Consider the following 8,949-nt stretch of genomic DNA (forward strand, 5'->3'; position numbering starts at 1 on the left):
AGTAGATTGGTAAGTAAGACCTGGGGATCGAACCCACAGCAGAGTGATTATAGTTAACAATGCTGTGTTGTAAACTTTGAAGTTGCTAAGAGACTGGGTGGTAATTGTTCTTACCATAAAAAAGAAATAATAATTATGTGACCTGATACAAATGTTAGCTAATGCTACGGTGGTAATCATATTGCAACATATAAATTAGCAAATCAACATGTTGTATACCTTAGTCTTAAACAACATTCTATAACAATTGTATCTCAATAAGAGGATAAAACAATCTTTAATGAGGAAAAAAAAGGTATTCAGGGGAACACAGGTTTAGAAAGTTTAAAAAATATGACACGAAAAAAAAAAAAATACTCCATGGGCAATAAACCCCAATGCCTATAGGACCAGACAGGAAGAGCCAGTCACATGGAAGGATTGGAAGCAACTATCTCTAGCTGGAGAATAGAGATCAGCTACATTTTTAAATTATATGCTAACAACGTTAAACATGAATAATCAAAAGATGGGTAAAAATATACTTGGACATTATGAAATAACCCTCCAAAACAGATTATAAGGCCTGGTTGAGATCCAGGGGAACAAATTGGGGATTGATTTGCCATTCCTAACTTAGCCTGAATATATAAAGTCAAATGGACCTTATAGGATACTTTCTACACATATAGCAAAGAATGACTCTATGATATCTTACGGATTTCTGATCACTTTATTGGAGAGAGTTTATACATAGAAGCTCATGGGATATATTCCAGTTTGGGGACCATCATGGGAAGAGCATCTTTCCTGTGTTTGGTGCCTTTGCCGATTTGTGGCTGAACAGAAATCTCCGCCATTCCACCGCTCAAACAGCGACCTCGGGACTTTCTGTTCCGAATCCACCAAATGCAAAAGCGACCAGACAACATCGCCTCCGTTCCCCAAGGGCTGCTGGTTCAAGTGGCTGCACTTGCCAACCCTGCCTGGGCCTCTGCAGGTCTGTCGCAGCTCCCCCTGCAGGTAGAGAGAGGAAAAGGGGGCCAGATTCCGCAGAGAGGAAGAGGGAGGAGTGGCCACCGCCGTGAGTAAATCTTCATTATCATAAAAAAGGGAACCACGGTTTCACTCTCCCCGTTTTTATGATGAAGTAAAATAAAATGGGAAAGAAGAGCGAGAGAAGAGATTGCTCAGTAAATGGCCTCAAACCCAGCACGTGTTTATTTAAGCGTCTCTGTGCAAACATAACCCTGGGTGTCCGTTAAATCAGCAGGCATGTCAGTTGGCACTTCTGGTTACAGACCATTTTACGGTCATACATCATTCATAGCCGTAAAAGCCATTTGCCCTCTGTCACCCAACCAATCAGGATCCAGCCAAGAGGAAGCGGAGCAGTAGCCTGGCAGTTTTCTCCAGGCTCCTCTGAATTTCCTCAACCTGGTTCAGCAGAATGTCACAGAAAATTAACTCTCCGGGGTTATTAGAGACCCCTTCCCTTCCCCCTCCCTACTAAGAAGCAATGCGTGATTTCAGGCTAATATCTACCCCAATCACAAGCAACACCTTGTGACGTCCGGGGTAAGAGAGCAGCGGGCATTGTACGCAGGCCCAGCACAACACCCGTCGCCTTGAACCACTGGAGTGAAGGTACGTGGCTGGGGCACGGCTCGCCATGCCTCTGCAGTTCACTCCTAATGCTCACTTTGAGCAGATTTGAAATTGATGTCAGTGTCTAAGCCACCCAGTGGGTAACCTTGATCCGCCCTTGCTTCCCTCTTGCGAGTTCACATTTTTTCACTCCTCGCCTCCTCACTTCTGTTATCGACACAGAGATGCCTGCCAAAGCCTTATGACCGCCTCGGGCCTCGCAAACCATGCATCTTTCGGTTCTTCCCAAATGCCCGCCCCTCTGGGTTGGTGCTTCGCTTAAAATGCCTCCCCACGTCTAAAGGGTCCTCCCTTTGTATTTATTACTTCTTCACTCTTTCTTGGTGCACGCCTTCATTTAAGAATGAGCCTCAACGGTCGTCACAACCGCAGTGGGCACCTGGACAGTCCCATCTGGTCGCCCCACTCCATCTCTGCCCGGGTATCCCGCGTGGCTTCTAGCCTCTCCAGTCGTAACAGGCTAGGATCAATTTTCCAGTGGCAGCTTGGAAATAATAGCGCAAAATGTATATTAATACAGAAATATATTGTGAAACTGTCCTTAAACAAACAAATGAGCCACTTTAAAATATTACTGCTATAAATGACCATGACAGTCGCACAGCACATATAATAAAAATAACTGCTGAGGAGAAGCTGCTGAATTACTATAGTAATAAACCAGATGTGATTATTATCATTTAACACGGTCATTGAATACCATGAATCCCTGAAGCCATTAAAATATTTATGATTAAACATTTGCTATTCCTTATAACAGAACGTATAGTTGGGTACTAAAAAACTGTTAAAGTATTATTTCAGCTAATATATTCCAGTTCTATAATGGAGGTCAACCAACATTGCCTGAATTCTTTAAAAGAGGGATGAGCAGGTGCCTCTCCGTATCTGGACATATTTCAGGATGTCTATGCTGGTATTATATACTCTCAGGGTCCTGGGGAGGGTGTATCAACTACACGCTACTAAGGTAAAAAAAAATATGTTCCTATTCTTTATACTCATGAACAGATGTGGGCTTGGGGGCTGTTCTGGTCATTCTTCTAGCAAGAAAGCAGATGTAGCAGATGCTTTCAAAGTCCCCTGCTCATATCCCCATGGCATTTGTCTTGAACATTCCCCAGCAAGCGTATCTCCACCAAAGGGTGTCCATTCGGCCAGCCAGACCTGCATTGCCAGGCATTAACCCCCCCCCCCCCCCCCCCCGGGAGCAAAGGTTGGCCCTGGCGGATAGGGTTGGGGAATAAATATCTCGGCCAGATTTATGGACGTCCCTCTTTTTCAAACTCTGTCCTTTGGCTGTGCTCTTGACCCTCGTTGCCCTCCTGATGATTGTTTTCAGTTATAATTTTAGTTCGGTTACATACAAATTGGGTTTGTTGGGCTGAACAGAAATGTTACAAGCGGTGTCTTCTCAAATTTAACTAGGGACACTTCTGCCCCACAAGGTCAGTCTTCCAGAGTGTTTGCTGCTCCCCTCCCTTCCCGTTTCTCAGCAGTTCCACCTTCATCAGAGGATGAGGGTTGTTGCCAGGAAGGGAACTCATCCATCTACGGCACGTCCTGGTGATGGCCCAGGAGTGGAGAGCTCCATGCTGGAAGAGCTGAATGAGAATTCTTCGTCACTATCGCTTGAGGCTGACCTGAGTGTTTTAATTATTCATGCTACCAGAATTGGCTATTTCTTGTTAAATGGGTACCAACAGCAATCACCTTTCCTTATATCTTTAGAGACAAATATTTTCCAAGAAATAAGATGCTTGAGTTGTCTGAACCCTGCCAATGGACAATGCGGTAAGAAACAAAAATGTGGGATTTTTGGAAAGAGGTCTGTTCCTTACCTGGTGTGTGCGTATATATATATATATATATATACACACACACACACACATATATATATATGTGCATATATATATATATGCACGTATATATATACGGGCATGTACATATATGCACACACACACATATATGTATATATATATATATATATATATATATATGGCACATTATATAATTCTTTCACACTTTCTAGCTTGCTAGCAGCTTAATTTTCTCATATGTGAAAGGACCATAGCAACCATATAAATTGGTAAAATGTATATAAAGCGTTTATATACAGTACCATGTGAGTAATAGGTAATTAATAAACATTAACTTATTAAATGATGAATGAATGGTGAATTTACCTACTATGAAGCTCTTCCACAGCATCACGGTGACAGCTCAGTTCTTGGCAGAGATATTACCTATTGGGAACCCATTTGGTTCCCAGCATGTCTCTCTCTAGCTTCCCATCATACGGTTTGGGCAGTGTTATATATCTCTGTCATGTGGGTTCCATATTTGTCCTTATACTCCCAAGTTATATTTGTATAGGTCCATCCTGTTCTTGCTGTGGTTTCACATTTGTAGGTTTAATAACCTGGGCAGCTGTCTGATGTATGTACAGGAAAACTCACAAAACCTCAGAGTGGAATAAAAAACATTTTCGAAGACCCCTGCTGGCTCAGTCAACCCTAATGAGCTATTAGATCATTAGAGACTCTTTGCCATCAATTAGTCATTAGATCAGCAACCATTCATTGATGACAGGGCTCTCCTACTTAAAGGGATAGTACTGTTAGAATGCAAAGGAACCATTGCGGGTGTCTCTGAAACTCTCAAAAAAAAAAAAAAAAAAAAAAAAAAAAAAAAAGCACCATGTGGTCGTTTCAAGTCTCAGTTACTCCAGAACCTAAAACGAGGCTTATTTAGTATGGCTGCTTAAATTTTTCAGGTCACCTTGACTTAGTAAAGATTTCCAATGAAAGAAGAATAAAGGCTTATTACAGTTTATATGTAGCCATGTAGCCCAGGGAGGGTAGAACAGGCTTAAAGGCTCTTGTCCATGTGTCGTGTGAGTATCGTTGCCTTGCTCATCATTTCTGTGACTTTCTAGGGCCTCATGTTCTTGGGGGTCTTTTCCTCCAATACCTTTCCTGCTGACCTCTGGACCTGTCTTGGACCTCAAGTCTGCTCTCTTCTCTGGCCTGTGGCCACCAAGACACCTGAAGGCCTGCAATTAGTACTCATATCATGCACTCGTATGGACCTATGGTGACAATTCCACGTGTGTGCATGTGTGTGCTCGCAAATGTTACCTGGTAATCCAGCCCGGCAGATTAGTAACTGCTAACTAAGAATTGATGTTGGACATCATTTCGGGTAATAGTCGCTCCTCATAACCGCACCAGGGTAGATGTCTTTGCCAGCTTTCCTCCTAAACATCTCCCATCGGCTCTTCTTTCTCCCTCAACATACTCTTTCTCTCTCTCTAATTCTCAGGCTGCTCCCAGGACCTCAAAATCCCTCCAGTGTTACTAGGCAGAACCATTCACCACTGTCTGGGACCCAATCTGAAGGCAGTCGATTGGCCCATATAAGTATTTGCTAAAATCAAGACGGTTCTCTCCCCTAAGATGAGCTCTATCGCAGCTCAACTAACAGGTGACTTTCCCCAAATATTTGTGTGTGTTTTTTTTTAATTTTTAAATGTTTATTTATTTTTGAGAGAGAGAGAGAGAGGAAGAGCATGAGCCGGGGAGGGGCAGAGAGACAGGGAGACACAGAATCCGAAGCAGGCTCCAGGCTCCGAGCTGTCAGCACAGAGCCTGCCTCGGGGCTCAAACTCACGAACTGGAAGATCATGACCTGAGCCGAAGTCGGACACTCAACCGACTGAACCACCCAGGCGCCCCTTTCCCCAAATATTTGTAACATTTGTGTAAGTAATCAAAGATCATGTGCACCAGCGCTTGACATGTTTTCAGGAATTGCGTTGGAGAACTCCACTACCCACACTGCACCCACCATGACATAGCACTTCCCGGAATGAACCAGGATCTCTTGTGGGCGGGTTTTGTCTGATGGTAGGTGAAGCCAAAGTCTGTCTCTGTTGGAATGCATTCCTGAAATCATAATGAGCAAATATGATTCCCAGTGAATAAATATGCACTTAAAAATGCTTCCTGGCTATCTTTAAGTGAAAGTAAATGGTATTACCTTTTAAACTAGTAAGAACACTTTGGAGGAGCATTCTTCCAGGGCACCTAGGTGGCTCAGTCGGTAGGGCATTCGACTTCGGCTCAGGTCATACTCTCAGTTTGTGGGTTCAAGCCCCGTGGTAGGCTCTGTGCTAACAGCTCAGAGCTTGGAGCCTGCTCTGGATTCTGTGTCTTCTTCTCTCTATGCCCCTCCCCCACTCGTGCGCCTGCGAGCTCTCTCTCTCTCTTTCTCTCTCAAAAATAAACAAAAATTTAAAAAAAAAACAATGAGTGAAAGGAGGAACATTCTTTGGCTGGGAATATCCAAGACTCAATGGGGAGGCTGAGGGCCCTTTTGAAGTGAGTGGAAACTGAGTCGTCAAATCCTTTCTGCAATGACAGAAGCTGATGTTGGATAAAGACTCAATTACTAGTCATGTTTACTTCAGAAAGCCTGTTAATTTTAGTTCATTTATCTTCAAATTTACTTTAATGCTCTATAGACCACATTGTTGTTTAGTTCTTTCTGTAAAAGAAGAACTACAGAGTAAAGCTTGTGTTATTTATTTATTCATTCATTCATTCATTCATTCATGAATGTTTATTTTTGAGACAGAGAGAGAGAGTGAGAGAGTGCAAGCAGGGGAGGGTCAGGGAGAGGGAGACAGAGGATCCAAAGGAGGCTCCATGCCGACAGCAGAGAGCCCAATGTGGGGCCTGAAGTCATGAACCATGAGATCGTGACCTGAGCCAAAGTCCGACGCTCAACTGACTAAGCCACCCAGGTGCCCCAAAGCTTGTGTCTTTTTAAAGGTGAAATGGTTCTCTGATATTAATTTTTGGGGGAATCCTGGGATGATACCAAGTAATAATGACATTAATCACTTTCTGATTTTTTTTAACCAAAGTTTTACTTTATGTGGGGAGCAATGCAGAGCCCTATTGGACATTATCTCACTTATTCTCGTAGCTCCCCCATGAGGCAGGTGTGTATTGCATCCTATTTTATACTGGAGGAAACTGATCTCATTTCACCTACATATTACTTTTTCCAGAGGCTTCCCTAGCTTCCCCTATTATCATGCTTGTCACATTTTACTATAAATGTTTGTCTATCTCTTGGCCCCAACAGATCAGCGTGGGCAAGAACCACATCTGTGTTGTTACCTAATTCAGTGTGCCTGATTCAGTGCCTTGCATATGTTAGGTGCCTAATAAGTATTTGCCTACTGGCTGGCTGGAACAATGAATCAGCATAGAGAGGAAGAGTAACTCACTCAAGGCCATTGGTAGAAAGTGGAACCAAGACTCAGATCCATGGCCCCTGGACCGTGGAGCCCAAGCTCTTAAATGTCATGTAGCAATTTCCTCCATCCCATGCCCAACCCCAACACAAAAACAACATGCTGATTTGAACAATAATATCTTTCTTGCTGCCAAGGCACACACTTTTAGTCTTTGTGGAAACGTGAGCTCATTAACAAAGCATCTTTTGTCACTGGGGAAAGGCACAATTCGTCCCTGAGTTTACCCCCTGCATGGTGTGCTGTGAAAGAGCCCCTCATCCTTGATGTGCCCAGAAGCACCCAAGCCGAACCTTCTCCAGATCACGGTCGAAGCTCTGAAATCTGTTTAAGACTCCAAAGTCTGGCCTTGGGAAAGTCTTAATAGTCCAAATACAAAGGGGTGGAGTGGGGTGAGATGATGCAGAATTGAAGGTGGTGGGGGTTGTGCAGAATTTCTTTTCTTAAATGAAAAGCCCAAATAAAATAAATAAATGAAAACATAAATCACAGTGTCTTCTCCGGGCTCCTGGCTGGAGGAAAACAAATTAGAAAGGGCTTGAATGAAAGGAGTATTGAAGAAGCTTGACTTGAATTAAGTAGTTATATATTTTAAAAGCACTTTTGTTGGGTCCTGTAAAAATAGCAAATAAAAAGGTAGTAATATCCCTTGACTCTGTGAGGCAAATACCAGTAATAAAGTAAAGTAAGCTTGGGTATGTGTATATGTGTGTGTATGTGGGTGGGGTGGGGGGGCTGCAGAATTTAAGAGTATAAACTTGAGTAGAAGGGAAAAAAGTAAAGCATTTGGGTTAGAAACACTTTCATTTTCCCTTAATAATTAATGACGAGGTGCTATGGTTTCAAATAGATACCGTGTGTCTTTCTAACGCCATTCACTTTCCTCTTAAAATGGCCCTAAATGAAATGTAAAGACATAACTTGATTTTTTTTCTTTGACAGGCAACCTACAAGAGTTATTTCAGGGCTATCGAATGGTTATAATTTAGGATCCATTTTACAATCCCTCCATACATGGGCGGAGAAGACTTTCACAATGAAAACTGCAGCAAGCACCAACCACAGCCAACCTGCAGTTCCTTTTTGACCCGCCTTTTTGACCTGCAGTTCCTTTTAATAATGCCGTGACGTTATTAATTGAAAAGTTAACATCAACTGGACAGCATAGATATTTTTACAAATCTATAGAGGCTTGAGCCGCGAGTTGCACAAAAACGGTCATGGAGGAAAATAACACAGAAGAAGTTGCCAGGAAAGAGCTAAATGAACTTTCTCCTTGTTAAGAAATGTTTAGGTCCTTTTGTTTGTAAACGGCAGGTGGGTGGTACAATTCCAGTGTAATTTCAGAAAGCCATCTTCTGCATGTAATAAACATGTCTGCAATAATAGGATTCAGAAAATCGCAAAATGCATTCCAGACACCCTTTGATTGTGCATACAGAACAGAGGATTTAGCCATAATTGGCTATAACACAGTTATGGACGGCAAATGACACACGGCAGAGCTGGGTGATGTAGCAGCTCTGATTAGCAACGGTAAGGTTCAGCTGAACATCGCGAATAAAACAGCAAGTGCATGGTGACACAGCACCTGCCCTCCCTCCCTTCCTCTCACCCACCTTCCCTCCCTCCCTTCTTCCCTCTCTTCCCGCCTCACTCCCTTCCTTGCTCACTTTCTCCCTTTCTGTTTAATTGAAGCCTCATAACTTAGACTAGAGAACTTAGTTTGTTATTACCCAACGAATCACATGTCAGCCAAGCCTTCATTTTCTTCAGAGAGTCACAGTTGTGTGGAAAGGGGAAGTAGGAGCCCATGGGGAATTGACTTTTTGGAGAACTAGATGTAATTTGAATCAAGAATTATAATAGGAAATAAACCATTACGATAAACAAGGAAACACGTACACAATTACTTTCACGGCGTAATTTTATTCACTCTAGTTGAGAAAATAAAGAGATAATACTGACCGTAGCAC

At 42.7% G+C, this 8,949-nt stretch overlaps 1 long non-coding RNA gene across 1 annotated transcript; it reads left to right on the forward strand.

Moving 5' to 3' along the window:
• The first annotated feature begins 1,243 nt into the window (after nucleotides 1-1,243).
• On the forward strand, nucleotides 1,244-8,381 carry LOC132679303 (uncharacterized). Its single transcript, XR_009610069.3, has 3 exons — nucleotides 1,244-1,626; nucleotides 3,379-3,441; nucleotides 7,916-8,381. It is a non-coding gene; the product is annotated as an uncharacterized LOC132679303 (long non-coding RNA).
• Nucleotides 8,382-8,949: the final 568 nt, after the last annotated feature.

Source organism: Panthera onca, chromosome A2 (genome assembly GCF_046562875.1).
Source record: "Panthera onca isolate mPanOnc1 chromosome A2, mPanOnc1 haplotype 2, whole genome shotgun sequence".
Taxonomy (NCBI): Eukaryota; Metazoa; Chordata; class Mammalia; order Carnivora; family Felidae; genus Panthera; species Panthera onca.